Below are 11,181 nucleotides of genomic sequence, written 5' to 3' on the forward strand. Positions count from 1 at the left end.
TTCCTCCGCCTCTGTGTAACCTGACTTCAGTACTTGTTCACCACTGGGAGAACAGCCTGGTTTGTCTGTTCCACCACAGCACAATTCACATTTCATGTCTTGTGTTGTGGGTGTAGGTTGATTACTGTTCATCTTTACAGTCGTTCAATATTATCAATATTATTTACTCATGTATATTTCTCAGAGATACCTTTTTTCAGTTTAGCAAATCCAGTAAAAAACCCTCATGAATGACTCCTTATTGGTCAATTGGAACTGCAGGAAGTCAAGCTTCTACAGTCCTCCGCTCGGAGGATCCGCGGCCTGTTTAAAATTCACACAGTTCTCCAATCTTTTAATTCATGAGATTAATTCCTTTAGCCAACTTCTAGTATCTCTTAGAATTACACCATATACTCACATTCACACTTGTGTACACAAAAACATTCACTAGCACATACTAACCGTTACTATTTCCCAGAAATATTTTTATCGTAACTTTAGTGCCCCTTTCCGGTAGGCGGCAACCAGTGCTTTCAAATATTCACAAACACATACTAAGCGTAACCTTAGTGCCCCTTTTACAGGTAGGCGGCAACCAGTGTTTCTTTTACAATGAATATTTATTATAGATCTGAACACATACTATTTCCGAAATAGTGCCCTTTTTCAGGTAAGCGGCAACCAGTGTTACATAATCATATTTTGTTCTTACCCTCGTGTGTTGTTGTTGTTGTTACTGGCGTTCTGGTCGGATCCCGTCAATCCCTCATTCAGGGGAGAAGAAGGCAGTTGTTATCGCCGGCCGGACTGGAATTCAACACGTCCGGACTTTCAAAACAGAGCCCCAGGCTCCGGCTGTACAGGCAACGGCGTCGCGGTCTTCTCCACCGAAATGATGATATCTTGGGATCCGGCTCGAAGGACCAAATTGTTAAGGATATTCTCAACCTGTGCCTTAACTGCACTTTCAATACCAGTACCCAATAACAACAAGACACAATGTAATAACAGCTTATACTGTCTGCAGAACAGGAGCGTGTCTCTCTGTAGAGCACACTGAAGACTTCCCGTTTTACAACCAGCTTTATTGAGCGAGAAAGGACATGGAACAAAGAGGACATCATGTGTTCATCAGGAAACATACAATTAATCATCTGAGACATGGCGCCCCCCATTGACCCTCTCAGCATATACACATGTCTTCACATTCAGTGGAAAGTGCTTATTACAGCGGTTTCTGTTTAAGGAACTGGTTTACATAACTGGCCCCAGAGAGGTCCAGTGGGACTTCCTGCTTTAGCTCAGAGGAAGAAAGCAGAAGCGTGTGTCTGTCAACATTGAGACACACATTCTGACATTTAGAGACCTTATCAAACAGTACCTCAAAACTTAATGTATTCAGACATTTGTTGATAATAACAGATAGATCTAGTAATAACTCTAACAATGACAGTAAGAGCCTACACAGTATAATGACAGTAAGAGCCCTACACAGTATAATGACAGTAAGAGCCTACACAGTATAATGACAGTAAGAGCCCTACACAGTATAATGACAGTAAGAGCCTACACAGTATAATGACAGTAAGAGCCCTACACAGTATAATGACAGTAAGAGCCTACACAGTATAATGACAGTAAGAGCCTACACAGTATAATGACAGTAAGAGCCCTACACAGTATAATGACAGTAAGAGCCCTACACAGTATAATGACAGTGAGAGCCCTACACAGTAGGGGGGGGCGACAGTGGCTCGGGAGGTAGAGCAGTCGTCTGGCAATCCGGAGGTTCCCGGTTCGATTCCTCCCGGGCAGCGTGTCGATGTGTCCCTGAGCAAGACACTTAACCCCTAATTGCTCCCGATGAGCAGGTTGGCACCTTGCATGGTTGCCTCCGCCGTCGGTGTGTGAATGTGTGAGTGAATGGGTAAAGATGTGAGTAACAAATTGTAAAGCGCTTTGGATAAAAACGCTATATAAAAAAGCAGCCATTTACAGTATAATGACAGTAAGAGCCCTACACAGTATAATGACAGTGAGAGCCCTACACAGTATAATGACAGTAAGAGCCCTACACAGTATAATGACGGTAAGAGCCCTACACAGTATAATGACAGTAAGAGCCTACACAGTATAATGACAGTAAGAGCCCTACACAGTATAATGACAGTGAGAGCCCTACACAGTATAACGACAGTAAGAGCCCTACACAGTATAATGACAGTAAGAGCCCTACACAGTATAATGACAGTAAGAGCCCTACACAGTATAATGACAGTAAGAGCCCTACACAGTATAATGACAGTAAGAGCCCTACACAGTATGACAGTGAGAGCCCTACACAGTATAACGACAGTAAGAGCCCTACACAGTATAATGACAGTAAGAGCCCTACACAGTATAATGACAGTGAGAGCCCTACACAGTATAATGACAGTGAGAGCCCTACACAGTATAATGACAGTAAGAGCCCTACACAGTATAATGACAGTGAGAGCCCTACACAGTATAATGACAGTAAGAGCCCTACACAGTATAATGACAGTAAGAGCCTACACAGTATAATGACAGTAAGAGCCCTACACAGTATGACAGTAAGAGCCCTACACAGTATAATGACAGTAAGAGCCCTACACAGTATAATGACGGTAAGAGCCCTACAGTATAATGACAGTAAGAGCTCTACACAGTATAATGACAGTAAGAGCCTACACAGTATAATGACAGTAAGAGCCTACACAGTATAATGACAGTAAGAGCCCTACACAGTATAATGACAGTGAGAGCCCTACACAGTATAATGACAGTAAGAGCCCTACACAGTATAATGACAGTAAGAGCCCTACACAGTATAATGACAGTAAGAGCCCTACACAGTATAATGACAGTAAGAGCCCTACACAGTATAATGACAGTAAGAGCCCTACACAGTATAATGACAGTAAGAGCCTACACAGTATAATGACAGTAAGAGCCCTACACAGTATAATGACAGTGAGAGCTCTACACAGTATAATGACAGTGAGAGCCCTACACAGTATAATGACAGTAAGAGCCCTACACAGTATAATGACAGTAAGAGCCCTACACAGTGCCAGTATGACAGTAAGAGCCCTACAGTGCCAGTATAACGACAGTAAGAGCCCTACACAGTGCCAGTATGACAGTAAGAGCCCTACAGTGCCAGTATAACGACAGTAAGAGCCCTACACAGTATAACGACAGTAAGAGCTCTACACAGTGCCAGTATAATGACAGTAAGAGCCATACACAGTATAACGACAGTAAGAGCTCTACACAGTGCCAGTATAATGACAGTAAGAGCCATACACAGTATAACGACAGTAAGAGCTCTACACAGTGCCAGTATAATGACAGTAAGAGCCATACACAGTATAATGACAGTAAGAGCTCTACACAGTGCCAGTATAACGACAGTAAGAGCTCTACACAGTATAACGACAGTAAGAGCTCTACACAGTATAACGACAGTAAGAGCTCTACACAGTGCCAGTATAACGACAGTAAGAGCTCTACACAGTATAACGACAGTAAGAGCTCTACACAGTGCCAGTATAACGACAGTAAGAGCTCTACACAGTATAATGACAGTAAGAGCTCTACACAGTGCCAGTATAATGACAGTAAGAGCCCTACACAGTATAATGACAGTAAGAGCCCTACACAGTATAATGACAGTAAGAGCCCTACACAGTATAATGACAGTAAGAGCCCTACACAGTATAATGACAGTAAGAGCTCTACACAGTATAATGACAGTAAGAGCCCTACACAGTATAATGACAGTGAGAGCCCTACACAGTATAATGACAGTAAGAGCTCTACACAGTATAACGACAGTAAGAGCTCTACACAGTATAATGACAGTAAGAGCCCTACACAGTATAATGACAGTGAGAGCTCTACACAGTATAACGACAGTAAGAGCTCTACACAGTATAATGACAGTAAGAGCCCTACACAGTATAATGACAGTAAGAGCCCTACACAGTATAATGACAGTAAGAGCCCTACACAGTATAATGACAGTAAGAGCCCTACACAGTATAATGACAGTAAGAGCCCTACACAGTATAATGACAGTAAGAGCCCTACACAGTATAATGACAGTAAGAGCCCTACACAGTATAATGACAGTAAGAGCCTACACAGTATAATGACAGTAAGAGCCCTACACAGTATAATGACAGTGAGAGCCCTACACAGTATAATGACAGTAAGAGCCCTACACAGTATAATGACAGTAAGAGCCCTACACAGTGCCAGTATGACAGTAAGAGCCCTACAGTGCCAGTATAACGACAGTAAGAGCCCTACACAGTGCCAGTATGACAGTAAGAGCCCTACAGTGCCAGTATAACGACAGTAAGAGCCCTACACAGTATAACGACAGTAAGAGCTCTACACAGTGCCAGTATAATGACAGTAAGAGCCATACACAGTATAACGACAGTAAGAGCTCTACACAGTGCCAGTATAACGACAGTAAGAGCTCTACACAGTATAACGACAGTAAGAGCTCTACACAGTATAACGACAGTAAGAGCTCTACACAGTGCCAGTATAACGACAGTAAGAGCTCTACACAGTATAACGACAGTAAGAGCTCTACACAGTGCCAGTATAATGACAGTAAGAGCTCTACACAGTGCCAGTATAACGACAGTAAGAGCTCTACACAGTATAATGACAGTAAGAGCTCTACACAGTGCCAGTATAATGACAGTAAGAGCCCTACACAGTATAATGACAGTAAGAGCCCTACACAGTATAATGACAGTAAGAGCCCTACACAGTATAATGACAGTAAGAGCCCTACACAGTATAATGACAGTAAGAGCTCTACACAGTATAATGACAGTAAGAGCCCTACACAGTATAATGACAGTGAGAGCCCTACACAGTATAATGACAGTAAGAGCTCTACACAGTATAACGACAGTAAGAGCTCTACACAGTATAATGACAGTAAGAGCCCTACACAGTATAATGACAGTGAGAGCTCTACACAGTATAACGACAGTAAGAGCTCTACACAGTATAATGACAGTAAGAGCCCTACACAGTATAATGACAGTAAGAGCTCTACACAGTATAACGACAGTAAGAGCCCTACACAGTATAATGACAGTAAGAGCCCTACACAGTATAACGACAGTAAGAGGCCTACAGTATAATGACAGTAAGAGCCCTACACAGTATAATGACAGTAAGAGCTCTACACAGTATAATGACAGTAAGAGCCCTACACAGTATAATGACAGTAAGAGCCCTACACAGTATAATGACAGTAAGAGCCCTACACAGTATAATGACAGTAAGAGCCTACACAGTATAATGACAGTGAGAGCCCTACACAGTATAATGACGGTAAGAGCCTACACAGTATAATGACAGTAAGAGCCCTACACAGTATAATTACAGTAAGAGCCCTACACAGTATAATGACAGTAAGAGCCCTACACAGTATAATGACAGTAAGAGCTCTACACAGTGCCAGTATAACGACAGTAAGAGCTCTACACAGTATAATGACAGTAAGAGCCCTACACAGTATAATGACAGTAAGAGCCCTACACAGTATAATGACAGTAAGAGCCCTACACAGTATAATGACAGTAAGAGCTCTACACAGTATAATGACAGTAAGAGCCCTACACAGTATAATGACAGTAAGAGCTCTACACAGTGCCAGTATAACGACAGTAAGAGCTCTACACAGTATAATGACAGTAAGAGCCCTACACAGTATAATGACAGTAAGAGCCCTACACAGTATAATGACAGTAAGAGCTCTACACAGTGCCAGTATAACGACAGTAAGAGCTCTACACAGTATAATGACAGTAAGAGCCCTACACAGTATAATGACAGTAAGAGCCCTACACAGTATAATGACAGTAAGAGCCCTACACAGTATAATGACAGTAAGAGCTCTACACAGTATAATGACAGTAAGAGCCCTACACAGTATAATGACAGTGAGAGCCCTACACAGTATAATGACGGTAAGAGCCCTACACAGTATAATGACAGTAAGAGCCCTACACAGTATAATGACAGTAAGAGCCCTACACAGTATAATGACAGTAAGAGCTCTACACAGTATAATGACAGTAAGAGCCCTACACAGTATAATGACAGTGAGAGCCCTACACAGTATAATGACGGTAAGAGCCCTACACAGTATAATGACAGTAAGAGCCCTACACAGTATAATGACAGTAAGAGCTCTACACAGTATAATGACAGTAAGAGCCCTACACAGTATAATGACAGTAAGAGCCCTACACAGTATAATGACAGTAAGAGCTCTACACAGTATAACGACAGTAAGAGCCCTACACAGTATAATGACAGTAAGAGCCCTACACAGTATAATGACAGTGAGAGCCCTACACAGTATAATGACAGTAAGAGCTCTACACAGTATAACGACAGTAAGAGCTCTACACAGTATAATGACAGTAAGAGCCCTACACAGTATAATGACAGTGAGAGCTCTACACAGTATAACGACAGTAAGAGCTCTACACAGTATAATGACAGTAAGAGCCCTACACAGTATAATGACAGTAAGAGCTCTACACAGTATAATGACAGTAAGAGCTCTACACAGTATAATGACAGTAAGAGCCCTACACAGTATAATGACAGTAAGAGCTCTACACAGTATAACGACAGTAAGAGCCCTACACAGTATAATGACAGTAAGAGCCCTACACAGTATAACGACAGTAAGAGGCCTACAGTATAATGACAGTAAGAGCCCTACACAGTATAATGACAGTAAGAGCTCTACACAGTATAATGACAGTAAGAGCCCTACACAGTATAATGACAGTAAGAGCCCTACACAGTATAATGACAGTAAGAGCCTACACAGTATAATGACAGTGAGAGCCTACACAGTATAATGACAGTAAGAGCCCTACACAGTATAATTACAGTAAGAGCCCTACACAGTATAATGACGGTAAGAGCCTACACAGTATAATGACAGTAAGAGCCCTACACAGTATAATTACAGTAAGAGCCCTACACAGTATAATGACAGTAAGAGCCCTACACAGTATAATGACAGTGAGAGCCCTACACAGTATAATGACAGTGAGAGCCCTACACAGTATAATGACAGTAAGAGCCCTACACAGTATAATGACAGTAAGAGCCCTACACAGTATAATGACAGTAAGAGCCCTACACAGTATAATGACAGTAAGAGCCCTACACAGTATAATGACAGTAAGAGCCCTACACAGTATAATGACAGTAAGAGCTCTACACAGTATAATGACAGTAAGAGCCCTACACAGTATAATGACAGTGAGAGCCCTACACAGTATAATGACAGTAAGAGCCTACACAGTATAATGACAGTAAGAGCCCTACACAGTATGACAGTAAGAGCCCTACACAGTATAATGACAGTAAGAGCCCTACACAGTATAATGACAGTAAGAGCTCTACACAGTATAATGACAGTAAGAGCCCTACACAGTATAATGACAGTGAGAGCCCTACACAGTATAATGACAGTAAGAGCCTACACAGTATAATGACAGTAAGAGCCCTACACAGTATGACAGTAAGAGCCCTACACAGTATAATGACAGTAAGAGCCCTACACAGTATAATGACAGTAAGAGCTCTACACAGTATAATGACAGTAAGAGCCCTACACAGTATAATGACAGTAAGAGCCCTACACAGTATAATGATAGTAAGAGCCCTACACAGTATAATGACAGTAAGAGCCCTACACAGTATAATGACAGTAAGAGCCCTACACAGTATAATGACAGTAAGAGCTCTACACAGTATAATGACAGTAAGAGCCCTACACAGTATAATGACAGTAAGAGCCCTACACAGTATGACAGTAAGAGCCCTACACAGTATAATGACAGTAAGAGCCCTACACAGTATAATGACAGTAAGAGCTCTACACAGTATAATGACAGTAAGAGCCCTACACAGTATAATGACAGTGAGAGCCCTACACAGTATAATGACAGTAAGAGCCTACACAGTATAATGACAGTAAGAGCCCTACACAGTATGACAGTAAGAGCCCTACACAGTATAATGACAGTAAGAGCCCTACACAGTATAATGACAGTAAGAGCTCTACACAGTATAATGACAGTAAGAGCCCTACACAGTATAATGACAGTAAGAGCCCTACACAGTATGATAGTAAGAGCCCTACACAGTATAATGACAGTAAGAGCCCTACACAGTATAATGACAGTAAGAGCCCTACACAGTATAATGACAGTAAGAGCTCTACACAGTATAATGACAGTAAGAGCCCTACACAGTATAATGACAGTAAGAGCCCTACACAGTATAATGATAGTAAGAGCCCTACACAGTATAATGACAGTAAGAGCCCTACACAGTATAATGACAGTAAGAGCCCTACACAGTATAATGACAGTAAGAGCCCTACACAGTATAATGACAGTAAGAGCCCTACACAGTATAATGACAGTAAGAGCCCTACACAGTATAATGACAGTAAGAGCTCTACACAGTATGACAGTAAGAGCCCTACACAGTATAATGACAGTAAGAGCCCTACACAGTATAATGACAGTAAGAGCTCTACACAGTATAATGACAGTAAGAGCCCTACACAGTATAATGACAGTAAGAGCCCTACACAGTATAATGACAGTAAGAGCTCTACACAGTATAATGACAGTAAGAGCCCTACACAGTATAATGACAGTAAGAGCCCTACACAGTATAATGACAGTAAGAGCCCTACACAGTATAATGACAGTAAGAGCCCTACACAGTATAATGACAGTAAGAGCCCTACACAGTATGACAGTAAGAGCCCTACACAGTATAATGACAGTAAGAGCCCTACACAGTATAATGACAGTGAGAGCCCTACACAGTATAATGACAGTAAGAGCCCTACACAGTATAATGACAGTAAGAGCCCTACACAGTATAATGACAGTAAGAGCCCTACACAGTATGACAGTAAGAGCTCTACACAGTATAATGACAGTAAGAGCCCTACACAGTATAATGACAGTAAGAGCCCTACCAGTATAATGACAGTAAGAGCCCTACACAGTATGACAGTAGGAGCCCTACACAGTATCAGTAAGAGCCCTACACAGTGCCAGTATAACGACAGTAAGAGCCCTACAGTGCCAGTATGACAGTAAGAGCCCTACAGTGCCAGTATAATGACAGTAAGAGCCCTACACAGTGCCAGTATGACAGTAGGAGCCCTACACTGTGCCAGTATAATGACAGTAGGAGCCCTACACTGTGCCAGTATAATGACCGTAAGAGCCCTATAGAGGGCCAATGTAAAGACAGTACTAGCCCTACAGAGGGCCAGTGTACTCAGATATAGATCACCATGGTGACAGCAGCTCCTCTCAATGAAAGTTATATTGGGTTCAGTGATCAGTATACTATTATCTACTAGTAAGAAACATACTTGTCTCAAGTAGCTACTAAGCTCTAGTCTCACAAGCTATAGTTTTGCTGCTCACATCAGAGTCCAGCTAGTTTAAGATGCTGCATAACATCTCACAAGCTATAGTTTTGCTGCTCACATCAGAGTCCAGCTAGTTTAAGATGCTGCATAACATCTCACAAGTTCAGCTAGTTTAAGATGCTGCATCACATCAGAGTCCAGCTAGTTTAAGATGCTGCATAACATCTCACAAGTTCAGCTAGTTTAAGATGCTGCATCTCACCGAGTCCAGCTAGTTTATGATGCTGCATAACATCAGAGTCCAGCTAGTTTAAGACACTGCATTACATCAGAGTCCAGCTAGTTTAAGATGCTGCATCACATCCGAGTCCAGCTAGTTTAAGATGCTGAGTCCAGCTAGTTTAAGATGCTGCATCACATCCGAGTCCAGCTAGTTTAAGATGCTGCATCACATCCGAGTCCAGCTAGTTTAAGATGCTGAGTCCAGCTAGTTTAAGATGCTGCATAACATCTCACAAGTTCAGCTAGTTTAAGATGCTGCATCACATCTCACAAGTTCAGCTAGTTTAAGATGCTGCATCTCACCGAGTCCAGCTAGTTTAAGATGCTGCATCACATCTTACAAGTTCAGCTAGTTTAAGATGCTGCATCACATCTCACAAGTTCAGCTAGTTTAAGATGCTGCATAACATCTCACAAGTTCAGCTAGTTTAAGATGCTGCATCTCACCGAGTCCAGCTAGTTTAAGATGCTGAGTCCAGCTAGTTTAAGATGCTGCATCACATCTGAGTCCAGCTAGTTTAAGATGCTGCATCACATCCGAGTCCAGCTAGTTTATTAAGATGCTCAGTCCAGCTAGTTTAAGACACTGCATCACATCAGAGTCCAGCTAGTTTATTACGATGCCGAGTCCAGCTAGTTTAAGACACTGCATCACATCAGAGTCCAGCTAGTTTAAGATGCTGCATCACATCAGAGTCCAGCTAGTTTATTAAGATGCCGAGTCCAGCTAGTTTAAGACACTGCATCACATCCGAGTCCAGCTAGTTTAAGACGCTGCGTCACATCAGAGTCCAGCTAGTTTAAGATGCTGCATCACAGAGTCCAGCTAGTTTAAGATGCTGCATCACATCAGAGTCCAGCTAGTTTATTAAGATGCCGAGTCCAGCTAGTTTAAGACGCGTCACATCAGAGTCCAGCTAGTTTAAGATGCTGCATCACATCAGAGTCCAGCTAGTTTAAGATGCTGCATCACATCCGAGTCCAGCTAGTTTATTAAGATGCTGAGTCCAGCTAGTTTAAGACGCTGCGTCACATCAGAGGCCAGCTAGTTTAAGATGCTGCACCACATCAGAGTCCAGCTAGTTTAAGATGCTGCATCACATCCGAGTCCAGCTAGTTTATTAAGATGCTGAGTCCAGCTAGTTTATTAAGATGCTGTATCACAGCTCACCGAGTCCAGCTAGTTTAAGATGCCGCATCACATCTCTCGAGTCCAGCTCAGATTGAAAAGCACTTGAGCTGAAATGGAGCAGTCAATCAAGCGTGATCTGACAACGCCCCTACAATCCTGAGAAATGGTCTGAGAAGCCAGATGAGCAGTTCGAGCTGGGTTTTATAAATTTAACATTTTAAAATCATTAAATTTGGCTGGGCGGTTGACACATTCGTCACTTTCCCCACAACCAAGGTCCCCCGGGTGCATT

This window comes from Notolepis coatsorum (assembly GCF_963971535.1).
Source record: "Notolepis coatsorum genome assembly, chromosome: 19".
Classification (NCBI taxonomy): Eukaryota; Metazoa; Chordata; class Actinopteri; order Aulopiformes; family Paralepididae; genus Notolepis; species Notolepis coatsorum.